The sequence below is a fragment of the Aotus nancymaae genome, unplaced genomic scaffold (assembly GCF_030222135.1).
Source record: "Aotus nancymaae isolate 86718 unplaced genomic scaffold, 86718_ANA_hifiasm-v0.15.2.pri h1tg000014l, whole genome shotgun sequence".
NCBI lineage: Eukaryota > Metazoa > Chordata > Mammalia > Primates > Aotidae > Aotus > Aotus nancymaae.
Window position 1 is genome coordinate 23,248,677 of NW_026988425.1, and position 27,926 is coordinate 23,276,602.

General features: G+C 33.9%; 1 long non-coding RNA gene across 1 annotated transcript in view; it reads left to right on the plus strand.

Annotated features, from left to right (window-relative positions):
- The window catches only part of LOC135274769 (uncharacterized), a 41,284-nt gene extending 20,055 nt beyond the window's left edge, over positions 1–21,229 (plus strand). The window contains exons 2-3 of the long non-coding RNA XR_010342522.1: positions 2,506–2,658; positions 21,105–21,229. This is a non-coding gene — a long non-coding RNA (uncharacterized LOC135274769). The remainder of the gene's footprint in view (positions 1–2,505; positions 2,659–21,104) is intronic.
- Positions 21,230–27,926: the final 6,697 nt, after the last annotated feature.

The window sequence follows — 27,926 nt, forward strand, 5'->3', positions numbered from 1 at the left end:
AAAGTATGCTTTAGGAAAACATTTTGTGTGAATTCCTGTCACATTGTGTGTGAGTGGCTACAAATGGCCATAAGACCATACTAAATTTCTGTGGGATGTTCATATTAGCCTCAGGGGTAGAGAGGGCAAATCCTGTGTGAAGAACAATGTTTATGACTTATGTTTTACATAATGGAAGCAAAGTAAAAGAAAAGACAAATAAAAGGAATTATGAGAGTTACACTTCCTGCTTCTTCATGCCCCATCGTTGATCTCCCTAGAAGAGAAAGGGTAACTTACTTAATGTCGATGACTGGGAAGACTCTTTCTTTCTGCAAGTACTTTTCAGTTTCTCTCTTTCATTCCTGCCAATCTTCTGACAGGCTATGCTCTACTCTTTTTCCAGGACATAAACTTACTGAATCAGGCTTTGTCCAGGAAATAATTGAGTTTACCTCAATTACTAACTTTGTCCAGGTAATAATTGAGTTGACTTTAACTATGGAGAAATTTCTTGCATATCCAATTGGAGGACTTTCTAAAGTTATTTTAATCAATGTGCATTATCACTATTTTGAGTTCTCTCTCTCTTTTTTTTTTTTTTTTTTTTTTTTTGAGATGGAGTCTGACTCTGTCGCCAGGCTGGAGTGCAGTGGCGCTATCTTAGCTCACTACAACCTCCTCCTCCTAGGTTTAAGCAATTCTCCTGCCTCAGCCTCCCAAGCAGCTGGGACTGCAGACATGAGCCATCACACCCAGATAATTTTTTGTATTTTAGTAGAGACGAGATTTCATCATGTTAGCCAGAATGATCTCCATCTCTCGACCTCGTGATCCTCCCAGCTCGGCCTCCCAAAGTGCTGGGGTTACAGGCGTGGGCCACTGTGCCCAGCTGTGAGTTACATTTTAATAAACATTTATCTCCTCTCATATTTTTTTATTGAGTCAAAACTAGAGAAGAATGAAGTAATATTATATATTGATCCCTGAAAACTGCAACAAAAATGAAGAAACAAACTACCCAAGGGCATACATCCTGTAACCCATAAGAACTGGACTCAAGCCCAAGTGTCTTGCTTTTGCTCAGTATGCAGAGAGGTGAAAGGTTTGTAAAGCAATACATCTATATCAATTACTCACTAAAGATGAACTTTATATCATGCAAAGCCTTCATTCAAGAAAAGAAAATCAGATTTACAAGTATTATCCCAAATCAAAAAAGTAGTTTCAATGTATGTTCAAAATCCGAAATAATATTGGCCTCTCAACCTATAATATTTTGATATAATTAACACATGTAATTGCAAATGGCAACAACAAGGTCTTTCTTTAATAGTTAAACAAGATCTGAAAACTTTAGGAAATATTTAAAGAGAATTACATTTTAGGGACTAATACTAATACATTTCAAAGAATATTCCCAAGGAGAAATGAAAACTTCTGTTTCTAGTCTTTTTTGTAATTTTACTGTAACTGTCTGTATCTGTGACCAGAACTGTTTGTGACCAAAAAATATATATATACACTTATGTATATACACATACTTATGTGTGCATATACACATATGTATATACACATACATATAAAAATATATAGGTATGTGTTTACTATTGATAAAAGAAAAACTTCAGCTGAACTAAATTTCAAGTTTAATTGAGCAATGAATGATTTGTTGACTGGGCAGCCTTCTGAGCCTGATTACGCTCAGAGACTCCAATGCTGCCAAGTAGTGGAAGAAGATTTACGGACAGAAATGGAAGTGAGGAACAGAAACAGCTGGATTGGGTACAACTTGGTGTTTGCCTTATTTGAATATGGTTTGAACAGTTGGCTACATTTGATTGGCCAAAGCTCTGTGACTGGCACAAGTGTAGGCTACGGTATGTTTACACCTCCACTTGTTACAGTTCACCATGTACAGAAAAGCATTTAGGCCAAGCTTAAAATATGTAAGGAGGCAGCTTTAGGCTAAACTTGATTTAATACTTTATTTTAAATTAAGAAAATTAATTCAGTGAATACAGTGAATAATGCTAAAATATGTAATAGCTCATTACTTTATAACTTAAATTGTTATAGAAGTAAGTCATGGTTATTTGAAAACATGTGGAAAGCACAATTAAAGGAAAAAATGCAGCTATAGTCCTCACCGCCTTGAGGTCCCTCATCACTAGTATCATTGTTTATATTGCCCTCTAGCAATTTATATATAAAATCTTGCTAATATTATACTACTCATACTCTAGTATGCAGAAAGACAAAGTATATTTATTTCTAGACCTAGTTTTTGTGTAATATTCTACAGTAAATATTTTTACATATTGTTAAATATTATTCAAAATATTTAAAGACTGTATTCTATTTTATTCTGTATTGGATTGAATAATAGCTTTCCCAAAATATGTATCCTTTGAATGTGAACTTCTTTGAATAAAGGATCTTAGCAGATGTAATTAAATTAAGCATTTTGAGACGAGATCATCGGGATTAACTATGGATTAACCCACAATGATATGTGTCCTGTAGGAGAGAAAAGAAGACAAAATAATACCCAGAGGCAGAGTCCTTGTGAGGACAGGCTGAGATTGGAGTGATGCATCTACTAACCAAGGAACATCAAGGATTGCAGCTTCTAAGAAGCTCAGAAAGACATGGAACAGGTTCTCCCTCAGAACCTCTGTAAGAAACTAACACTGACAATACCTTGATTTTGGAATTCTGGCCCTCAAAAACGGGATAGAATAATTTCTGTGATCAAAGCTATCTGGTTTTTGAAAACATATTACAACAACACACATAAAAAACACTCTTATCCATAAGGACGACGTTCCAAAACTCCCAGTGGATGCTAAAAACCTAGAATGGTACTGAGACTGAGCCCTATACAGTAATGCTCTGTCAAGCACTACTGTAGATGACTGCATGTATAATGGTGGTTCCATAAGATTATAATGGAGCTTCCCTATACAGGTATATCATTTTTCTATTTTATACCATAGTTTTACTGTACCTTTTATATGTCTAGATATGTTTAGATACATAAATATCATTGTGTTACAGTTGCCTCTGGCATTTAGTATGGTAACATGCTGCAAAGGTTTGTAGCCTAGGAGCAATAGGCCAAACCATATAACAGAGGTTGTACCAGGCTATATACCCTCTAGGTGTGTTTAAATACAGTCTATGAAGTTCACAGGATGATGATTACCTAACAATACATTTCTCTGAAGGTGTCTCCGTCTTTAAATGATGCATGACTACATATACTATGCACAAATTTCTTTTTTCTTCTTCATGGTTTTATGGATAGAAGATTTCTTCATACCATAGATGTTAGCAATTTCAGCATATGATTTTTTTTTTCAAAATTAGGTAAAAATCTAAATTTTTTACTTAGATGAAGCACTTTATGGCTTTTGTTGGCCATATTTGAATTATCAACATCATGACTCTTAGGCTCTGGGATCATTATTAAGTAATATGAGTTACTTTAATACCAGCATTTAGACACCAGGACAGGCAGTCTGATAACCAAGAATATTACTAAGGGACTAATGAGCTGGTTACACATACAGCATAGATACACTGCATAAAGAGGTGATTCACGTCCAGGACAAGACATAGTGGAATGGTACAACATTTTGTCAGGCTACTTGGAATGGCAGGCAATTTAATGTTTATGAATTTTTAAATTCTGGAAAGTTTTATTTAATATTTTCAGACTGTAATTAAACTTTGTTTGTGAACCTTCAAGCGAGTAAAGACTACTGTACATATCCTATGGCTATACCAATATTTATTGTATTTCAACACATTTTTCTGGTGCTATTTATTATCCCTATGCAAAAATCTTTATAAGCATTTTTCAGTAAGTCTATATTTGGAATATTGAATCATTGAATTTTAATACTTTTTTTAAACATAAAGTCTCACTCTTTCACCCAGGCTAGAGTGCAATGGCATGGTCTTGACTCACTGCAACTTCTGCCTCCTGGGTTCCAGAGATTCTCCTGGCTTAGCCTCCTGAGTAGTAGGGGTTACAGGCATCCACCACCACACCCAGCTAATTTTTGTATTTTTAGTAGAGATGGGATTTCACCATATTGGCCAGGCTGGCCTCGAACTCCTGACCTTGTGATCCACCCGCCTTGGCCTCCCAAAGTGCTGGGATTACAGGCATGAGCCACTGTACTCGGCCAAATTTTCATACATTTAAACAACAGTAGAGATTCCCAAATTTATCCTCAGAAAATTTATAAAACTGGTATTCCCACTAGTAGTTAATTGTGATAGAACTTTGAAAAAGAACAACACTATATTGTATATTTACATTTTCTACAAACTATAAGTACAAACAATTGTACAGTATATACAAACGATTGTTTGTACTTATAGTTTGTACATGTTCATACTTACAGTTTGTACAGATTGTTAATATAAAAGGGGTGATTTTGGAAACAAAATAATCGTTTTACAATTTAATATTCATACTTCTATTATGTTCCTGCTGTTATTTGTTGCTCCAATTCCTAAAGCTTAGAATGTCAACTGAGAATCAATGAAAGCTTATCCATCAGTAGGTATGATTCCCACTAATGTTTTCCTTCATTAGTGTAGATAATCAGAAATTGACTGCAAAAATGTATGTGTCTCAGATTAATCTCATGTGAATGTAGAGATAATGAAATTTAAATGTGTTTTTCATAACCTATGGGATTTCAATAGGAAAAAGTTTATATAGCTAGATATAAAGTAATTATATTTTCATCAAACCTATTTGACTAATTTGCAATAATTATCAAAAAATTAAAATTCAAATATTTAATTTGAATATTAATTGGTAAGAGTAAAAAGACAATTTATGAAAAGTTAGTTCTACTCAAATATTATCTGTATTTAATTCTTTCATATTAGTTCTTATAGACAAAACAGAATAATGAGTCTAGGCAGCTAAAAAATAAAATTTGTTAATTTTTTCAATTAAGAATGATAAATATGGTTGGGTTTATCCAACAGGGAATAAGGTATAAATGTTTTGTTTATTATTTGGCTTTTTAATTCATTTTAATAACACCTAATGAGTTTATTCTTTTAAGGGTATACTGTGTATATGAGAATTTGCTTTTTAAGGGCAAACCAGCCATTAAAGACAATTGGTAGGGTTGCAACTTCATAAGAGATTGGAATGTTGTCTAAAGCAACTGGAAGCAATGCAGTAACAATCTCAGAATCTTCCTATTTCTATCACTTTTGTGAAGAAACATGAGGAAAATATAGTCAGTTACAGAATTAGGTCATTTGAGATGGGCTATTATTTATGAAGCCTATATCACTGTTTTCTCAATGTTTTTTAAACTGTTTCAAAAATAAGGTCAAGTCCAGTAAGCTTACTTTTATATAAATGATTAAAAGATGATTGCCAGTATACTAATAGTTTGTGGTACTTTTGTTTTTGGTTTGAGATGGAGTCTGACTTTGTCGCTTAGGCTGGAGTGCAGTGGCAAGATCTTGGTTCACTGCAACCTCCGCCTCCTGAGTTCAAGTAATTCTCCTGCCTCAGTGCCCCGAGTAGCTGGGACTATAGGTGTGTGCCATCATGCCTGGTTAATTTTTCTATTTTTAGTAGAGACAGAGTTTTGCCATGCTGGCTAGGCTGGTCTCGAACTCCTGACCTCCGGTGATCCATCCGCCTCAGACTCCCAAAGTGCTGGGATTACAACCATGAGCCACCCTTTCCGGTCAATTTGTTTTACTTTCCAAGAAATTTAATCTCAATTGAAATAGTTTTTTATAAATAAAGTAATGAAAGAGGTCACTAAAGAGGAATGTGGCATAAAAGTTTAGACATTAGTATCAAAACAGCAGAATGTGTAATATCAGATATCCTTATGTAATGTGTTGTTTAAATTTATATTTGTTACAATAGTACAGTGGGTATTAATATTAGGCAGAGCATTATTTAGAAAAATATTATATAATTTACTTGATAAATTTTATTCAGATGTGTCACTTCTATAGTTCAATGGTTTTAAACAGTTTATATTTAGCTAATATATAACTCATATTTATCTTTTTAAAAATAACTTAAATGGTCTAGTTAAAAAATTAATTAGTATGGCATGTGAATTACCTGGTCTTACAAAACAAAGAATAGATGAAGGCATGCCTATTCATCAAATAAATAATAAACTTACAAACATGTTATCTTTCAGATAAATTTTAACTTGTAGCAAGCAATGTACATATACAATTACTAGCTACTTGGAATTATTGTGTTCTTTCTATGTGTCAGGCACTGTTCAAAGCACTGTTCCTGTGTTATATTATTTAATTCTTGTTCAAGCCTCATCAAGTTTTATTATTCTCATTTTACAAATGAAGAACCTGATGCAATGGGAGGTTTATTCATTTGCTTCAGGTAATAGAGCTGGAAAAATTTAAAGCTAGGATTTGAACCCAAGGAGTATGACTAAAGAGCTTACATCTTTATTACTACACTATACTTATTCATACTTCTAGAGAGAATTACTCAGATAAGTGAATATTCATAAAGTATTATAATTAATGCATATAGTTGGGGCAAGTAATCAGTTTCTGAGGAAAGATAAAAAGTATATTTGCTTTTAGTAAGTTTATTAGTTTATATTAATTGATAACATGTGTTTACTTAAAATATGTATACACACACATACACACATACATATACACACACACACATATACACTGGTTTTCTTTCTACTATAAAATATTAGGTCTTAATAGATCACTCATACATTCGAGAACATCTAGAAAATCTGCATAAAAACACAATATCTTGTTGAACTCATCAAAGAACTTCCAAGGTTAAAAACTTCTGGGAGTAAGACGTGCAAAAGAAGAAAAATGACAGGTAAATTCAATTTCTAATTTTACCATTCTAAGAAGTTCACAGGATGTTCTGCGTGGATGAGAAGAGAAAGTTTTAGAAGCACATAGGTCAAGGAAGCAAAAACTTGAAGTTTATAATTCACCAAGAAACATGTGCAATTTGAAGATAAACAAAGTACTCAAATTAGAAATAAACAAGCTCACATAAAGAATAAAACTTGGATCCATATTCTGTCAGTTGTTGATGAGATGTACTTGGTCTACTTTTAGTCTGAGTTTCTGGTTTTTGTCCTAAAGTTCCTGGCAGAATCAAAGACAAACACAAAAATTCTGTGGAGGAATACATCATCATCAGAGGCTCAATATTGCTTTATTTATTTTTTTTTTCAAATACAACGCCACAATTTGATTAAAAATCAATAGAATCTTATCATTCACATTGCTCCCATTTTCTCAAATGCGAGACATGTTCCATGGATCACTGCATTTCCATCTGTTGTGAATCACAACCCAATTTGCTGTGTGATGTCTTAACATGTGAGTGTTTTAGTATTGTAATGCTATATTTGCCACCTCACTGACTTCCAGCAACATGGTCCTTGTTGCCATGTGGCTGGCAAGATATTCAATTTCAAACTTCCATCATGACATTTTGCTTTCTAGGACCCTTTTCTGTACCAATAGCCATAATTCATATTTTCCCAGAAGCAGACACTTTGACAAAAAGATTGAAGTAGTTCACTACAAAGATGTTCGTAGGAGTCCCTAACAGGTGAATGGGAAGTAAGATATGTAAGGGAAAGAGGGAAAGATATGTCCAAGTGACACTATGGGGGAAGTTACAACTGGAGCTTAATTCTACTGGGGAAACAGAAGAGATGGTGTGCAACTTGCTCCTCAGAGTTATTCCTCCCAAGAAGCAAGAAAGATGGGATATTTGTGCAGAAATCACCACTGCATGTGGGCCACTCTTAGAGGATGTTAATTTCTGCATCTCTTGCTTGACTTAGATAGGAACTGAATGGGTTCCAGGCTAGTGAAAGTCTTCAGGCAAGGTGGAGGTAACTGAAAGATGGGCTAGTATGTATTGAAGTAACAGTGGTGAGGGGGATATGGGTAGAACACTGGTAGACTGCACTACAGTCCCAAGTAGATTTAGCCAGCTACACAGTCAATCATCTTTTTTTCTCTCTCTTTTGGTCTTCTTTGGGAATACCACAACCTGAGTTTTCATCCATAAGCCATTTTACTAACTCATAGTATTTACTACAAATGATAGTTCCCACATAGAAATTTTATCAATGGGCAAGATGGCTGTAAGATTTTTGGATCCTGTCATAAGGATTAGTGATAAGGCTCAAAGGCATTTACAGTTAATATTTTTATGAACTGGAATAAGAATTGGTCTTCATTTTCAATCTAGGCTTTCTATATTTCCTTCCTATCATGTCTGTTTACAAACTGGTTATTTTTTTCTTAGATTTCTCCATTTCTCTTGTATTTTACTGTATAAACTTATTGAAGTTGCCAATGGTACTAAAATTCTTCCACACTTGACCTCCAAAGTTACAAATTCTTTTTACTGAAAACTTAAAAAAAAATTATTTGCCTGCCTTCCAGTTTAAATCAGGCAAAAATACAACCAAATATTTCACCATCATATAAAATTGATTGTCATTCTTCCGCCTTCAAATATTATTACTCTTGTTTTCTGACATTCATTCATAGACTTAATTTAACATGATTTTTTTATACCATGACATTGCATACAAAAAATGAAACAGCAATAATTATACACTACAACAGTACACATTGAATACAATGAAGCTTTGGGCGAAAGTAAAGAACAGGAGAAATAATAAGGCAGTCATGTGGAAAATTTCTCACCACATTTGTTAATTAATTGAATTGTAGAAAAAGGAAAGGTATGAAGAGTGACTTCTAAGTTTCTCATTGGAACCTCCCAAGATGATAGTACTATAATGGGGAAGGCTAGAAGAACAGTGAAAGTTGAAGGTGTGTGATACAGTTTGAATGTTTGTTTCTGCCTAAATCTCACATATAAATTTAATCCCTACTATTTGAGGTGGGGCCTGGAGAAGTGATTGGGTCATGGGGGCAGAGTTCTCACTAATAAAATGAGTTCTCCTGAGATCTGGTCATCTAAAGTGTGGCACCTCTGGTGCCATTTCTCTCTTCCTCCCTTTCTCACTATGTGACATGCCTGCTCCCCTTTTGCCTTCTGCCATGATTATAAGCATCCTGCAGCCTCCCCTGAAGCCAAGTAGACATTAGCACCACGCTTGCTGTAGAAACATGAGCCAATTAAACCTTTTTTCTTTATGAATTACCCAGTTTTAGATATTTATTTACAACAATGCAAGAACAGCTAACACAGAAAAATTGGTATCGAGGAATGGGACATCGCTATAAATACTGAAAATGTGAAAGCACCTTTAGAGCTGGGTAATGGGCAGAGTTTGGAAGGCTTTGGAGGGCTCAGTAAAAGACAGAAAGGTGAGGGAAAGATTGGAATTTCTTAAGACTAGTTAAATGGTTGTAACCAAAATGTTTAAAGTAATATGAACAGTGAAGGTCAGGCTGCTGAGGGCTCAGATAGAAGTAAGTAACTTACTGGGAACTGGAGAAAGGTCACACATGTTGTGACTTAGCAAAGAAGTTGGCTGCATTGTATTTATACTCTAGGGATCTGTGGAAGTTTCAACTAAAGAATCATGATTTGGGGTATCTGGCAAAAGAAATTTCTAAGCATCAAAGAATTTAAAATGTAATCTGGCTGCTTCTAACAGCCTATACTCAGACACATGAGCAAATAAATGACTTACAGTTGGAATTTATGTTTAAACAGGAAGCAGAGCATAAGAGTTTGGAAAATTTGGAGCCTGGCCATGGGGGAGAAAACAAAATCCTAGTTTCAGGTGAGAAATTTAAGCAGGCTGTGGAGCAACCACTCACTAGAGATATTTGCTTAATTAAAAAAGAACCAAATGCTAATATCCAAGACAATGGGAAGAAAACTCAAAGGCATTTTAGAGACCTTCCTGGAAGTTCCTCCCATTACAGACCTGGAAGCTTAGGAGAACTGAATGATTTTGTGGGCAAGGTCCAGAGCTCCATGGCCCTACACAGCCTCAGGATACTGCTCCCCACATTGCTGCTGCTCTGGCTACAGTCATGGCATTAAGGGGTCCAACTACAGCACACGCTGCCACTTCAGAGAATGCAAGCCATAAGCCTTGGTGGCTTTCATGTGGTGATAAGCCTACAGGTGCACAGAGTGCAAGATTGGGGGATTCTTGGCAGCCTCCACCGATTTTGGACAATGTGTGGAAAATCCTAAATGTCTAGGTAAAAGTCTGCTGACACGGCAAAGCCCTCACCGAGAGCCTCTACTAGGACATGTGGGGGAAAATATGGTGTTGGAGGCTCTACAGAGTCCCAACCAGGACACTGACTAGTAGAGCTGTGGGAAGAGGCCCAACATCCTCCAGACCCAAGAATGTTAAATCTACCAGCAGCTTGCACCCTACACCTGAAAATGTGACAGACACTCAACTCCAGCCCATGAGAGCAGCCTTGGAGGCTGCACCCTGAAAATCCTCAGAAGCAGAGCTGCTCAAGGACTTGGGAGCCTACCTCTTGTACCCGTGTGCCCTGGATGTGGGACATGGAGTCAAAGGAGAATATTCTGGAACTTTTAGATTTAATGACTGCCCCACTGGGATTCGAACTTGGATGGGGCCTGTAGCTCCTTTATTTCAGTAGATTACTCCCTTTTACGATGGGAATGCCTATCCAATACCTACATCCCCATTGTATCTTGGAAGTAGCTTGTTTTTTTTTTTTATTTTACAGGCTCATAGGAAGAAAAGACTCGCCTTGTCTCAAATGAGATTTGGGATTTTGAATTTTTGAATTAATGTTGAAATAAATTAAGACTTTAGGGGACTATTGGGAAGGGATGATTGTATTTTGAATGTTTGAAGGACATGAGATTTAGTGGGGGGGGGCAGGAGTAAAATGATATACTTTGGATATTTGTTCCATCAAAATCTCATGTTGAAATGGGACCTGATGTGAAGTGATTCGATCATGGGAGTATAGTTCTCATAAATGGAGTAAGTTCTCACAAGATTTGGTCATTTAAAACTGTGTGGCACCACCCCCATCATTTCTCTCTTGTTCCCATTCTTGCCATGTGGTATGACTGCTCCACCTTCATCTTCTGCCATGATATAAGCTTCCTGAGGCCTTCCAAGAAGCCAAGCAGATGAGAACCAAAGTCTACAGAACCATGAGTCAAATATATTTTCTTGATAATTCACCTAGTCTCAGGTATCCATTTTTTTATTTTCTTTTTCTTTTTTCTCTTTCTTTTCTTTTCTTTTCTTTTTCTTTCTTTCTTTCTTTCTTTCTTTCTTTCTTTCTTTCTTTCTTTCTTTCTTTCTTTCTTTCTTTCTTTTTCTTTCTTTCTTTCCTTCTTTCTCTTTCCTTTTCTTTCTGTTTCTTTTTTTTTTTTTTTGAGACAGAGTCCTACTCTGTCACCCAGGCTGGAGTGCAGTGATGTAATCTCAACTCTCTGCAACCTCTGCTTCCTGGATTTAAGTGATCCTCCCACCTCAGCCTCCTGAGTAGCTGGGGGCTACAGGCACATAACACTACACCAGCTATTTTTTGTATTATTTGCAGAGATGGGGTTTTGCCATGTTGTCAAACCTGGTCTCATATCCCTGAGCTCAAGTGATCTCACCACCTTGGCCTCCCAAATTGCTGGGATTATAGGTGTGCGCCACTATTCTCAGCCCAGTATTTCTTTATAGCAATGTAAGAACATCCTAGTGAAGTACAGAAAATGTAGAGACCTTTCTAGGGTTCTCAATTTTGGCTTCTAAGTGGATATTTCTCATGGGGAGAGAGTGAAATTTATAGCCCAAGAAAGAAAAGTCAAGAGTAGACATATACATTTGGTAAATATGATCTAGAGATTTCTTTAAAGCTATTCATTTTTATGTTACCTTGTAGAAAGAAGGTATAGATGAAGAAGGATAGTCAAAACCAAGCTGAACACAATTCTTCAAAATAAGTTTTACCTGGTAAGGAAAAAATAGAGTTTACCACTATGGAACATATCCATGTGACAAAACTTCACTCATATATCTTAAATTTATAAAGATTAAAAAAAAAAAAAAAAGACCAGAGTGATAATCAGTAGTCATTGTCATAGAATATATATATGGCATGACAAAATATTTTGTTTTCTCAGAGTGACTGTACTAAAATATACAAAGAAGAAAAAAATGCCATTTACATTCAGAAAAATTGTGACATTTTCTATTAAACGTGAAATTTTAAAGTTTGTCATAATACTTCTTAAGTAAAAGTATTAACCCTCTAAAAGATTAATTGCTATTCTTTCTTCTTTGTACCTTCACATAATTATTTCATAATTCATTTCTCAGTAATATTCTATTCAAAGAAGAATATATAATAACCAAATGATAGTTTTGATTAAAATACATTTTATAAAGGCAAATGTGTGCAATTGCTTTCCAGTGTAGTAGGATCATGATTATTCAATTTTTAGATTGAAATGTAGTGTAAAATTTTCAAACACTTGAAAATTGTACATAATTTGTAAGTACTCAGAAACTGCAATGTGTTAGATAAATATCAATATTGTATATATATTTATAATATATTGATGGAATAAAATAAATTTTATTAGTTTATACAATATGAAATATTATAATAAATTTGATATGTGTATAATGTTTGTGTATACACATGCAAATCCTAGCAGAGTGTCTTCACATGGGCTTCTGGCCACAGTCCAAACATTCAGATAAAAATCTGCTGCTTTTTTGTTCACTGACTTTCCTGTCTTTTCCTGTTGCTGATGATCTGCATTTTTCTACTTTTCTATTCCCTTCAGGATTCATCTAATGTATGAATAGGGATAGTGGTGGTAAATCCAACTAATTATTCTCTGTTAATTCATTAGCCAGATAATGTGTTGCCTCTCCAAGGAAATGTAATGCCTAACTCTCTGTATACATCCCCTATAAAGTGTCTACAGGGAAAAACACTAATGCTGGGAATTTTAAAAGATTCAACTGGGAGTTACTTTATTCAAAGGAGATTTTCTTAGAATCCCTCAAATAACATTAATAGAGCAGCTGTCTGCTCTAATTATGCATAAATCAATGCCGTATGCTCAAAGTCACTCAAGGAATGGCACATTTTCAGTATGTTGACTTCTAAAAAGGATAGCAAACAAAATACTTTTTGTCATTATTAGTGGTGATGTTTATTATCACCAAAGTTTTAATAAAACTGGATTTAAATTTGTTATAGAAGATTTATAAATATAATCTTTTTATAATCATGCATTATGATCTAGGCAAATATGAAATGTAAAATAAAATCATCCCTAATTGATTTGTGATAAATAGGTAATCTCTTACCATCCTCAGGCTCATAAGAGTTGTCTGTAGTAATTGATACTTTTGAAGAATAAATGAACACAAGGAGAAGGATTAAATTAATATTCTTGCTTTACTGTTTGTATTGTCTAATTTCAGAGTTTCTTCTGATCTCAAAACTCCAATAATCATCTATCTCTGTGCAAATTATCTTTCATCTCTGATTGGGGCATTTTTTTCAAATTGTGTCTGAGCAATCTGTTAATACTGCTAATAAGAAACTTATTCACAATATGGATATAACTTATAACATTATGTTCATTAACTTACAAAACCAATTTGTTTCTCTTTTGCTCTATTCATCTTAAAGTTTATTACTGCATTTCTTGTTCATGGCCTATATTCAACCAGTTCATAAATCAGTTTTGCATATGGTTTCAATACATATCATCACTTTTTCCTCACTATCCCATTACAATCACCATTATGCTGTGCATTTGCTGGGTTACGTTCCCTGATAGTGTGTCTTCTCAATCATAACCCTTCAGACTATACATTGTGACAAAGTTAAATGTGAGTTGTTAAACCAACACTGCTCAAATCTAAAAATGAGACTACACATGGAAGTCTTGATTAAAGATAAATGTAACAGTTCAATACTATGAGAAAATGATGGTGTTCTCTATAAATGGTGCTGAGACAATTGCAAATCCATGTAGAAAAAATATATATATCTTGGCCACTACTTCACACTATATAAAAAAAAAATTCTAGCATTGCAGATCTAGATGCAAAATAAACAATAATAACATAGGAAAAGAGAATATTTTTGTGATGTCAGCAAAGTGTTCTTAAATTAAAATCAGAAGTACTAATTTTAAGAGAAAAATAATTCATAAATTAGACTGAATTAGGGCTAAATTCTTATTTCTCAAAAGACATAACTAAAAAGGTAAAAGGTAAGGAACATCATAAGAGACAACTACACAATACCTAACTACAACCATGTATATCCAGAATATATAAAGAATTTCAACAGTTGAATGGAAAAGAAGACAGAAAATCAAATATGGATATGGGCAAAAGTCAGAAGAATTAATGTAGTTATGAGGAGAAGGCAAATTCAAAATACAATGTTGTGTATTGTAAATACACACATAAAATACTCACTATAACAGTAAAAATGAAAAAGAAAGAACATGCCAAGTTTGATGAGGATGTAGAATTCTCATGGTGTGATATAATTACAATGGGAAGCTCTTTGGCTTCATATCCAACAGAAAAACATAAGTTTATCATAAGACATATACTAGAATCTCTATAGCAACATTATTCATAGTAGGCAAAAAATTGCAAAATGCCCAAATGTCTAACAGTAAAATAGACATATATATTTTTTCACAATGTAATACTATGTGATAATCAAATAATTTATTATTGTATGTACAATATGAATAAATATCCATATATCAAATTAACCACAACAGACACAAAACAGAAAATTATCATGATTTCATCTATGTAAAAAATAAAATCTACAATACACAAAATGAAATACTATTCAGCCATAAAAGCAAATACATTTCTGATACACACTACAACATGAAAAATCTTGAAAGTATCAAGAGAAGTGAAATAATCCAGACACCAAAAAATAAATACTGTTCAAGTCCAACCATATGCAATACCTATAATATGCAAATTTCTAGAGTCAGACAGTAGATTAAAGGTTATCAGAATCTTGGAGAAGGCAGTTATAGCTTAATAGGTACAGAGTTTCTATTTGGGATAATGAAATTTTGAAAATAGATATGCACAACATTATGAATGTAATTAATGCCATTACATTATACACTTAAACTAATTAAAATAGAAAATTTCATGTTATATATATTTTACCATAATAAAAAATTTTAAAAAAAATCAAGCAAATGTACCAAAATTTAATCCAAAATGTTCATAAAAATAAATAGCAAAAAAAAAATTGTAACAGTCTAAACTGTTGGCAATTTGAAGTAAGTTAAATATATTTTAAAACAAACACTCAATGAAATTTTATGAGACCATTTAAAATCACTTAGAAAAGAAAAATTAATGGCAATAAATAATTTACATATACTATAAAACTAAATATATGTTACACAATGACTGTTTAGTTTTAAAACTTATATGTATATGATTGAAAAGAAGGATCTATACAAAATATGTCTCTGGGCAGTGACTTTTTATTCTTTTTTAACCTTTATTCTCTCAATTTTCTATGTCACAAATAGACAAATAATATAAGTTTAATTTCAAATGAGCAAAGAAACAAAACCTATGTTCTTAGAAATTCAGAACTTGGTAGTGGTTGGATGGAAGAAGTCTTCTGGTACATCACAGGAGTACTCTGTGGTGTTTCACTTCTTGATGTGGATATTGGTCACAAAGAAATATGTAGATTTTGAAACACACTCTTTATCATATTTATACTGTCTAATATGCATATTAAACTTTAATAATTTTTAAATACATTTTGAGTTCAGTCATTGCTAATTTAATTGGGGATAATCATATACCATATATGGTTTCAATTGCATTTTAGGTTTATTCTTTAGAGGTCTTTTTAGTCAGTCTCATTATCTTTCAAATGCAATGTTCTCTTAAGAAAGCTTTGTTCATTTTCCAAATGGAAAGCTTTTCTCTTCCATATTTAGTGCTTCCTTCAGGAGCTCTTGTAAGGCAGGCCTGGTGGTGACAAAATCTCTCAGCATTTGATTTTCTGTGAAGGATTTTATTTCTCCTTTGTCTATGAAGCTTAGTTTGGCTGGATATGAAATTCTGGCTTGAAAATTCTTTTCTAAGAACGTTGAATACTGGTCTCCACTCTCTTCTGGCCTGTAGGGTTTCTGCAGAGACATCCAGTGTTAGTCTGATGGGCTTCCCTTTGTGGGTAACCCAATCTTTCTCTCTGGCTGCCTTTATCATTTTTTCCTTCATTTCAACCTTGGTGAATCTGATGATTATATGTCTTGGGGTTGCTCTTCTCTAGGAGTATCTTTGTGGTTTTCTCTTGCTAGGTTGGAGAATTTCTCCTGGATAATATCCTGAAGTGTGTTTTCCAACTTGGTTCCATTCTCCCCATCACTTTCAAGTACATCAATCAAACATAGGTTTGGTCTTTTCACATAGTCCCATGTTTCTTGGAGCTTTGTTTGTTTCTTTTCATTCTTTTTTCTCTAATCTTGTCTTCCTGCTTTATTTCATTAAGTTGATCTTCAATCACCGAAATCCTTTCTTCCACTTGATTGATTCAGCTATTGATACCTGTGTATGCTTCACAAAATTATCCTGTTGTTTTTCAGTTCCATCAGGTCATTTATGTTCTGTAAACTGGTAAGTTAACTGGTTATTAGTTAACAATTTCTATAACCTTTTTTCAAGGTTCTTAGCTTCCTTGTATTGGGTTAGAACATGCTCCTTTAGCTTAAAGGAGTTTATAATTACCCACCTCCTGAATCCTACTTCTGTCAATTTGTCGAACTCATTCTCCATCCAGTTTTGTTCCCTTGCTGGCGAGGAGTTGAGCTCCTTTGGAATAGAAAAGGTGTTCTGGTTTTTGGAATTTTCAGCCTTTTTGCACTGGTTTCTCCTCATTTTCATTAATTTATCTACCTTTGGTCTTTGATGTTGGTGAGCTTTGAATGGAGCTGTTTCTATTGAGCCATCTTACCTATAAGTGTACTTTATAAATTTTTATTTATTTTAGTGATGATTATTTTCTCTAGTTAAAAATATTATGATATTTTCTTCTATAAAAATTATGACTTGCTCTTCTCTTTCCTATTTATTTAAAAGATTGAGATTTAATATTAATATTTAAAGACTTTGAGGCAATATTTTTCATTCTACCTTTCAAAAATATATATATTTTTTGTTTTAAAGATGTGGATTTTAAAAAAATAGTCTAAAATCTTTATGAAAAGAAGTGAATATATTGAAAATAATAGTCTTTAAATAAGTATTTTCTCACTAGCTTGCACACACTGTTTTTTGAGATGGGAAGTGTTTTATTCACTTCCAATCACAAAAACATAATGCTTTCTGTTTCCATTTATTGACATTTCCTTTCACTTTTCAAAGCGTTTTTTGAAAGTAGTCTTTTCCCACCTTCCTTTTCTTGCGAAATAGCAGATTAAGTCCCCACAAAATAGAAAGCGTGCCAATTACCCAAAATTATCAGTACTCCAGAACCTTAGGCCTCCTAAATAAAAAGTATTTTACTATGATTGTGCTGATCACAGTGATTAAATCTGGGCTCTTTAGAAATAAGTACATAAATAAAACTTAATCGTTAATCTCCAAAGCCTTATTAGGAGAAAAAAGCAATTGAATGGAGTGAAAACTTTTAAAAACAATTTGAAGAGAATAAAGTGTATGATATGAACTGAAGAATGTCCTTAATTTTCAGGTATGATTTACATAGGCATCTAATCATGCTTACTGAAATTTAATAATATTAGATTATAAGATACAGTAGATAAATTTCCTCTTTGTAATTAACAGAAAATACAATGACATAATTTCTATCATTAAAACATCTCAATTTTACTGGTAATAAAGCTTTAATTGTATAATAATAATGTTATTAATGTTGAGGTATTCAAATGGAGGAAGATCTCTGAGGGAGAGAAAGATTAAGCATAGAACATTATTTTCTTTGTTTAAATGATCTCTTAATGTAGAAAATCATTTTCTCATTTATTTATAGATCTGTGCATCTATTTTTTAGAAAGTGCAGTTTGTTACTGTGTGAATGTTAGCTCAGAAAATGCCAAGTTTATAATTAAGTCCTCTAAAAGACTAGAAACACAAATATGAAGCATACATTTTTATCTAAGATCACTTGTATTATGAAATTAATCTGACTTCTAGTTAATTAACTTCTGAAATCTCTCCCTACATGCAGTTAGCACTTTATTGCTACATATATTTCTACATACAAGTGCAAAATGATGAAAAACATTGAGACCATGAAAACACAAGAAGCAACCACAAAAGCCTCAGCTCCTTCTACCTTTAGGTAGATGGATTATGAGCTATAATATGTCATTTGAAATCTCCTGTGGTGATTTCTTAGGACCATCATGATTCGTAACTACCAGAAAGTTTAATGTTTCAATTTCCTGTGGTTTAACACCACCTTAAAGTTGTCAGATATCAAATGGTTCACCTGATGAAATGAGTTACTGGCACATAGAACCTACCTACTTTGTGAGTTCAAATGCCAGTTTTTACTTAAAGCTGATGCCAGGTGTTTTCTTCTGAGCCTTTACTCTGAATATTTAAAAGTTAATTTATTTCTACCTGTTTTATCAGGAATATGTGTCTAACTGTTGCAGTATAGCTATGCATCTATTAAAAATTCCACAAATTATAAATGACTATCAGTGGTTGATGCTGACAAGCATATGATAGTATTGTCCAATCAAGAAAATTTATTAGAGAATCAAATTTCATTGCCTGATGGGTCTGGCAAAGGAATCCTGTTTCTGTCCAAAACTATATTGTGCCAATATGTGGAATATGAAATAAATGATGGATGTGAAGGTGCATTTGGTAGATTCTAGCTCCCATTTATAAATTGTGGAAAAAAGCACATTTACTGATTAGAGCAACTCACAATACTAGTGAGTTAACCAATACTGAGGATAAATATTAATTTAAATATATTTAAATTATATATTTAAATATTAATTTAAACATGATTTAATTAAAAATTATAAATTAAATATTCAATGAAATAACTTACTTAGCCATAATAATTATTATGCCTTTCCTATGCATTAGGCATTAAGAATTATCTAATTCTTTCTGGAATTCTATAGTATAAATATATTATTGTTACACTTTTATAGGTGAGGAAAATGAGGCTTGAAGAAATTAAATACTATATAATTGCTTTGATATATAGCAAATTTCAATTTCAGAATTCTGGTTACACTATATCACCTCTAGATCAGATAGACTACGCTGTAAGACAGAAGGATATTCATCTATTTATTAATTATAAGACAGATTTCTATGTCACATATATGTAAAAAATCATGTGACTAAAAATCATGTGACATAATTGTAAATAGCTTATATTTAAATATTAAAATTAATTTGAATTATAAAAATAATTGAATTAAATCTTAAATATTTAATTTGCTATAGAAATTTATTATGCCCTTACTATCCACCAGGCAGTACATAGCTTCAAAACATTACCTCATTCAGGTATATTATTATGTTCGAATAAAATTCAGTAATAGGTTATCACATAAAAAAAGTTTTGTTTTAAAAAGAATGAAGTTGCAAAGTACATTTTCTCATTTTCTTCTGCTAAAACAGAATACTACAGGCTGGGTAATTTATAAACAATAAAACCTTATTTAACTCACAGCTCTAGAGGCTGAGAAGCAAAATATCAAGGTGCCAATATCTGGCAGAGACATTTGTGCTTCATTATTCCATGGTAGAAGGCAGTAGGGCAAGGAAGGGCATGCAACTGAGAGAGAAATTTGGTCAAACTTTCCTTTTCAATCAGTAGCACACTCTCACAATAACTAGCCCACTCCTGCAATAACTTTATTAATCTATTTATGTATGAATCCTCTGCCATTATGATCTATTAAAGGGATCACATCCCAATAGCATCAAAATGTCAGTTAAATTTCATCATGAAGGTACAATGAAACCATGGCATAGAGACAGTATACCTCCACCTGAATATGCATAGAAGAACATAAAGTAAGGATTGTGATGAAATACATCAAATGTAGCCTGGTTTTGAAGGATGAACATACTTTCATAAACTATATATAGTTTCCTCCATAATGACCAGGGCTTTAACTTATTACACATATATTTTGTGAAGATATGTGATAAACTGTAATCATAAATATTGTAGAATAAAAAAATATTCTATCACTTAAGACATGTTGGAGTCTATACTAAGAATTTTTGATGCATTATCTTGTTTATTTGTAAACATCTTCAAAAAAGTAAATATTAGTTTCACTCACCAATAAAATGGTATCTACCAATAGGTTTGTCACCTTCCAATATTCCACAACAATTAAGTGGAAAACACATGATTGTTATCATATCCGATTACAGAGCCAACATTTTTAAATGCTGGGTTTTCCAGGATGTTACTTGAAGGCATAGTAGCTTTAACTCATATGACGGGGAAAGAAAAAGCACAAAAATGCATGCAAACTCAGAGAACTAATCAACATATGGAATGGAAACAATTATAATGTTTTGAGTCATTATGTGCCAAACACTCTTCTAAACATTTTATGTCTGCAGATTCATTTAATCTATGCAACACTTTTATAAAAGAGATATTGTTGTTATTATTATCATTGACACTTTAATGATCATTAGAGACAAGCATGGGTAGTTTTAACCTCGACAAAAATCATGAACCTAGCACTTGCTTAAGTCTGCATTTGTGGTTTGTGAAGATAGTGCCAGTGCTTGTGCCTTGGACACTGTATCACAATTATTTGCTTACCAACAAAACAACTATTTCCTTGTCTTTTGATAATAGTCTCTACTGGTCTTTAGAGAGATTGGTCTTAGGCCATTCAACTCGATCCTGATTGACTATCCTAAATCAGCTCTCTGCCTCAATAAAGAGTTGGGTACATAGTTATGTGTATTCAGATAAAATATCTCCAAAATAATCTATGATTACGTTTTATTACTATATATAGCCATATATTATTTACAGTTAAATGGCACGACTCAACTTGATTCAACCTGTGTCTCTCTCTATCCTAGGAATCCTGAGTTGAACTGAATATGTGTGGGAAGCAGGTGAAGATGAGTCACTCTGACCTCCATACCTTAACATGTGGACACTAAGTTCTTATGCAGAATGCCCTTCCTGATGTCTGATATAATAAAATTTATCTTTATTATGTGAAAATTTTTCTACTGTATAGCATTATTTCAATATTTTATTTTCTTCTCAGGAGAATACATTTTCTGTTACTTCTATTCAAATCATCCCAACTAGCAGGACATACCATAGGCGCACTCTTATGCTTTTCACTTAAATTTTCCTCAAATTCCTTCAATTAGTACTTATCAAGCACTTATTATTGGCAAAACAGGAACCAATTTCAAATTAACAAATTGAGAGTAAGACATGAGATTAACATGAGAAAAGCTTCTAATGGAAGAGATTGCATTTAGCTAACAACCACAAATTAATTATGTCAATTACTAAGCCCTTATTTTGTGCCAGTTACACACTAGTGCACACTTTGTGCTGAAGCAATTTATTTCTAGAACAGATGCTTCATGTTAAGGGACAGTCTGGAAATAAATGACTATAAATTTAATTTGTTCAAATATATATCTAATATGCTTTCAGTTCAAAATTATATTATTTTAGTAAGTATTCCTTATATATCCATTGCGTATTTCATTATTTTAAATATAGTTTAGATTAAAACCACACAAGCCCCTGCAGTGTTTTATAAGCTTAATTCACATTGGAAAAAACATATCTCTTCTATCATACCATACAATGCCCACCTCACCAAAGTGTAGCAATCATGTATCTTTTATGATCTTTATGCTGTAATTTTATACATTTTAAATTTGTTATTTTCCATGGTCAAAGCTAAAGGGAAGTGAGTTCAACATGTAGCAATGGGACACAACTTGATTGGTAAAAAGTAAAAATAGGATCTAATTTTGTTATTTTATTTGATTTTATGTATCTATGTATCTATATTTCAATCGATTTTGGGGAAACACTATTTGGTTACATGAATAAGTTCTTTAGTGGTGATTTCTGAGGTTTTGGTGCACCCATCACCCTGTACCCAATGGGTAGTCTTTTATCCCTCACTGCCCAGTGAACCCTGTAGCCAATGTGTGGTCTTTCATTCCTCGCCACCCACCACCCTATTTCCCAAGTCCCCCACATCCAATGTATCACTCTTAGGCCTTTGTGTCTTCATAGCTTAGTTCCCACATATGAGTGAGAACATATGAAGTTTGGTTTCCCATTCCTGCATTACTGAGGGAATGTATCCTCTTCCTAGGTCTACAAGGGGGTATAGTTTCAAAGGCAAGAACTTTCTAGTGCCATACCTCCACCCACATCTCCGTCCGGGAGCTTAGAGGTCTTTCATTAACTTCACACGTGCAGAAAACAATCAAAGATCAATCGCTCCAGTGGAAGTTTAAAGGAACTCCTTTCATAGGCCAGAATACTTGAATGAGGTGGGAAGATCTCACAGGTTAAAAGGCCCCTTCTCCCGCATCTGGGTGTATCCCATTTTTGGATCCCCTTCATAAACGGATGCTATATTTGTCAATCGCTTTTTCTGCATCTATTGAGATGATCATGTGTTTTTGTTTTTAATTCTGTTTATGTGGTGTATCACATTTATTGACTTACATATGTAAAACCTTCTCTGTATCTCTGGTATGAAACCCATTTGATCACAGTAGATTTTCTTTTTGATGTGTTATTGGATTCAGTTCACTAGTATTTTGTTGAGGATTTTTGCATCTATGTTCATTAGGAATATTTGTCTGTAATTTTCTTTTCTTCTTTTATGTCCTTCCGTGATTTTGATATTAAGGTGGTACTGGCTTCATAGAATGATTTAGGGAGGAATACCTCTTTCACGGTCTTCTGAAATCGTGTCAATAGGATTGGTATCAATTCTTTGAATGTCCAATAAAATTTAGGTGTAAACCTATCCTGTCCTGAACTTTTTTTGTTGGCGTTTTTTTTTTTATTATTATTTCAATCTTGCTGCTTGTTTTGTTCTCTTCAGAGATTCTGTATCTGCCTGGTTTAATCTAAGAGAGTTGTGTATTTCCAGGAATTTATCCACTCCTCTAAGTTGTCTAGTTTATGTGTGTAAAGATGTTCGTAGTAGCCTTGAATAATCTTTTGTATTTCTGTGTTATCAGTTGCAATATCTCCCATTTTGTTTCTAATTGATCATATTTGAATTCTCTCTCTAGTTTTCGTGGTGAATCTCACTAATGGTCTATCAATTTTTTATATATTTAAAAAACAGTTTATTTCATTTAACTTTTGTATTGTAGGCTTGTTTGTTTCAATTTTATTTAGTCTGCTCTGATCTTCATTATTTCTTTTCTTCTGCTGGGTTTGGGTTTGGATTGTCCTTTTTTCCTCCAGTTCAATGAGGTTTAACCTTAGATTGTGTACTTTTGCTCTTTCAGACTGTTAGATGTAGGCATTTAATGCTATGAACTTTCCTCTTAGCATCATTTTGCTGTATCCCAGAGCTTTTGATAAGTTGTGCCACTATTATCATTCAGTTCAAAGAATTTTTAAATTTCCATCTTGAGTTCATTGTTGACACAATAAGCATTCAGGAGCAGGGTATTTAATTTCCATGCATTTGCATGGTTTTGAGAGTTCTTTTTGGAGTTTATTTCCAGTTTTATTCCACTGTGGTCTGAGAGAATACTTGATATAATATCTATTTCTTAAATTTGGTGAGACGACTTGTTTTGTGGCCTATCATATGGTCTATCTTGGAGAATGTTCCATGTGCTGATGAATAGAGTGTATATTCTGCAGTTGTTGGGTAGAATGATGTGTGAATATCTGTTAAGTCAATTTGTTTTAGGGTATAGTTTAAGACCATGGTTTCTTTGTTAACTTTCTGTCTTGATGACCTGTCTACTGCTGTCAGTGGAGGATTAAATACCCCACTATTACTGTGTTGCCATCTATGTCATTTCTTAGGTCCAATAGTAATCGTTTTATAAATTTGAGAGCTCTTATGCTAGGTGCATATATATTTAGAATTCTGATATCTTCCTGTTGAACAAGTACTAGTCCTTTTATCATTATGTAATATCTCTGTTTGTCTTTTGTAATTACTGTTGCTTTAAAGTTTGTTTTGTCTGATATAAGAATAGCAACTCCTGCTTGTTTTTGGTGTGCATTTACATGGAATATTTCTACCCACTCTTTTATCTTAAGTGGGTAAGTTCTTATGTGTTAGGTGAGTCTCCTGAAACTATCAGAAACTTGGTTGGTGAATTCTTATTATTCTGCCATTCTGTATCTTTTAAGTTGAGCATTTAGGCTATTTAAGTTCAATGTTAGTATTGAGATGTGAGGTTGCCATTCAATTCATCGTGCTCTTTGTTGCTTGAATAGTCTCAGCATTTGTTTTCTGGAAAAGACTGTAACTTTCTTTCATTTATGAGGCCTAGTATCACTGGATACAAAATTCTTGGCTGATAGTTGTTTTGTTGAGGAGGTTAAAAATAGGACCCCAATCCCTTCTACCTTGTGGAGTTTCTGCTGAGAAATCTGCTATTAATCTGACAGGTTATCCTTTATACGTTACCTAATGCTTTTGCCTCACAGCTTTTAAGAGTCTTTTTTGTTTTGACTTGAGATAACCTGATGAGAATGTGTCTAGGTGATGATCTTTTTGCTATGAATTTCCCAAGTGTTCTTTGAGGTTCTTATGTTTGGGTGCCTAAATCTCTAGCAAGCCCAGGGAAGTTATTCTTGATTATTTCCTCAAGTATATTTTCCAAACTTTTAGATTTCTCTTCCTCAGGAACACCAATTATTCTTACTTTTGAACATTAACATAGCCCCAAACTTCTTTTTTCTTTGTCTTTGATGAATTAATTTGAAAGCCATGCCTTTGAGTTCTGAAGTTCTTTCTTCTGTTGTTTGATTCTATTGCAGAGGCTTTCCAGTGCATTTTGCATTTCTCTAAGTGTGTTCTTGATTCCTAGAAGTTGTGATTGCTTTTTATTTATGTATTTCACTGAAAATTTTTCTTTTTGTATCCTGCATCATGTTTTTGATTTCTTTAAGTTGTATTTTATCTTTCTCTGGTGCCTCCTTGATTAGATTAAAAATAAACTTTCTGAATTAGTTTTCTGGCAATTCAGAGATTCTTTTTACCGGTTTGGATACACTGCTGGTGAGTTGGTATGATCTTTCAGGGGTGTTAAAGAAGCTTGTTTTGTCATATTACTAGAATTGTTTTTCTGGTTCCTTCTCATTTGAGTGGAATATGTCAGAGGAAAGATCTGGGATTCAAGGGCTGTTGTTCAGATTCTTTTGTCCCACAGGGTGCTCTCTTGATGTAGTGTTCTCCCTGTTGCCTAGAAATGGGTCTTCCTGAGAGCTGAACTGTAGTAATTGTTTTTGCTCTTCTGGTCTTGCCATCCAGGGAAGCTACTGGGCTCCAGACTTGTAGTGGGGAGTGTCTGTAAAGAGTCCTGTGATGTGATCAGTCTTCAGGTCTTGCAGCCATGGATACCAGCACCTGCTCCAGTGGAGATAGCAGGGGAATGAAGTGGACTTTGTGAGGGTCCTTTGTTGTATTTTTGTTTAGCGTGCTGGTTTTGTGTTGGTTGGCCTCCAGCCAGGAGATGACACTTTCAAGAATACATCAGCTGTGGTCTTATAGAGAGGATGTAAACTTTCCCTGGGGACATCTGGATGAGTATTCAGGAATCTCAGATGGTGGTCAGAGCTATAGAGGTCCCAAGAGATTATGACCTTTGTCTTTGGCTACCAGGGCAGGTAGAGAAAGACCAAAAGGTGAGGGCAAGGAGAGGCATGTCTGAGCTCAGCCTCTCCGTGGGCAGGACTAGCTGTGGCTACTGTGAGGGATGGTGTGTGGTTCCCAGTTTAATGGAGTTATATTCCCAGGGGCATTATGGCTGCCTCTGCTGACTCATACAGGTCACCAGAAAAGCAGGGGAAAGCCAGTATTCACTGGTCTCACATGGCTCCTCTGCAGCTGGCAGTCCTAAAGGCCACTTTCACTCCCACTGTGATCCCCCAACTGCACCAAGTCTTGAACTTTGATGAATTCATTTGCAAGTTCTAGGAGCTTTTTAAATGAGTCTATTTTCAGGCAGCTGCTGACTAGGGTTGAGAATTTGCCTCAGATCACAAGCCTTCCCATGGAGAAAGCAAGAATACTCAGTTTTTTGACATCTCAGGTAACCTCCATGGGTAATCCAGTTATTTCAAAGGGTCTGTGGATTCTCTTAACTTTCCTGGTATGTTCCTGTAGTAGTTCCTGGAGCAAAAGTTCACAGCGTGAGTCTTCTCTTCGTGTGCTTCTCTGTCTGACTGAGTGGAAGCTGCAGACTTTAGTCCTGTTTCCTACCCACCATCTTAATCTTTAGTATCCAATTTTAGGACGCTCCTTATTTTGTTGTTATTAGAATGCTTCTACAGCATTGAAGCCTTACAAATTCACTCTCCTGGACAGCAGAGAAACCCAGAGATGTGAGGTAGACACCTGGAACCACTTTTTCATCAAGGATTTGTTCTGAGGAGGATGCAGATCTGAAGCTGAAAAGTAATCTGTGGTTGAGAGGCTGAGAAACTTACCAGAGTTTGAACAATTGCACAGAGTCGATGAGAGGACATAAATTGGAATTTGAGGCCAAACTGGGAGAAGGACCCTGGATTCTACACCAGAATTGCTGTTGGGATCCTAAGAGGAAATGTTTTAGGTTGGATGAAGAGAAAATATGCCAGTCATCACAGTAACTGAAGCCAGCTTCAAAGCAAGTCAATGTCCATTTGTATTATGCTTACCTGCACACTGCTTAATTGATTCTCGAAGCAAATGTTTTTGGATGAAAAAACAATTTGAGTTTTAAATTATCTTGCAATGTTTTATACATACTTTCTTGGTCTCATGAAAAATAATTAAGCATGCAGCAACACAACAACAACAACAACACACACACACACACACACACACACACAGAAAACAAACCAAAGAGACAGAGAAAAAAAAAATATAGAAACAGAAATATAATAGTAAAACTGCCAAAAACAAAGGCAAAGAGGAAAATTATAAAGACAGCAAGAAAATAGAATCAGAGAAGCCAGAAAACCAGCAAGTTGCCTCCAAAAAAGACTTCCCCAAAGAAACAATAGAAGCCAGCAGACAATGGGTTGAAATCATTGAAGTGCCACCTTAGAATTTAATGCCTTGTGAATATATCATTCACAAATAAAGACAATTGTTAATTTTTGAAAAACAAAAACTGGAAGAAATCAGCTGTGTAAGTCCCTGATTAAAGAAAATGCTACAGGAAGATGTTTGGCACCGGAAAGCAATTACAGATAGACCCATGGGGATAAAGAAAGCAGAAGGAAAAATATGACAGGTAAATTTGAAGGTAGATTCAATGAAATTTACTAAGAAAATAATTATGTGTTGTAGAACTTTATATATAATATTTATGCACAATTAAGTACATATTATATATATATATATGTATGCATGCACCTTAATTAAAGCACATACACACAGTAAAACTAAAGGCATGGGGAAATAACTGGAGAAAGGTTTTTTAAGAATTCTAAGACCCTTATATTGTCTGAAACCCAGAAATATTCTAAGAAACACACTTTGTCCTATATTAGTCCTGTATTTTAATTTACCTTTAATGATTTAAGTGTGTTTTGTAAATTTTAGATGAATTATACACTAAAAGTAAAACAATAACTAACAAATTATCAAAAAGGAAAATGGAATTGATTAAAAAACATACACATCCAAAAGAATAGAAGAAAGAATGAAAAAGCATTAT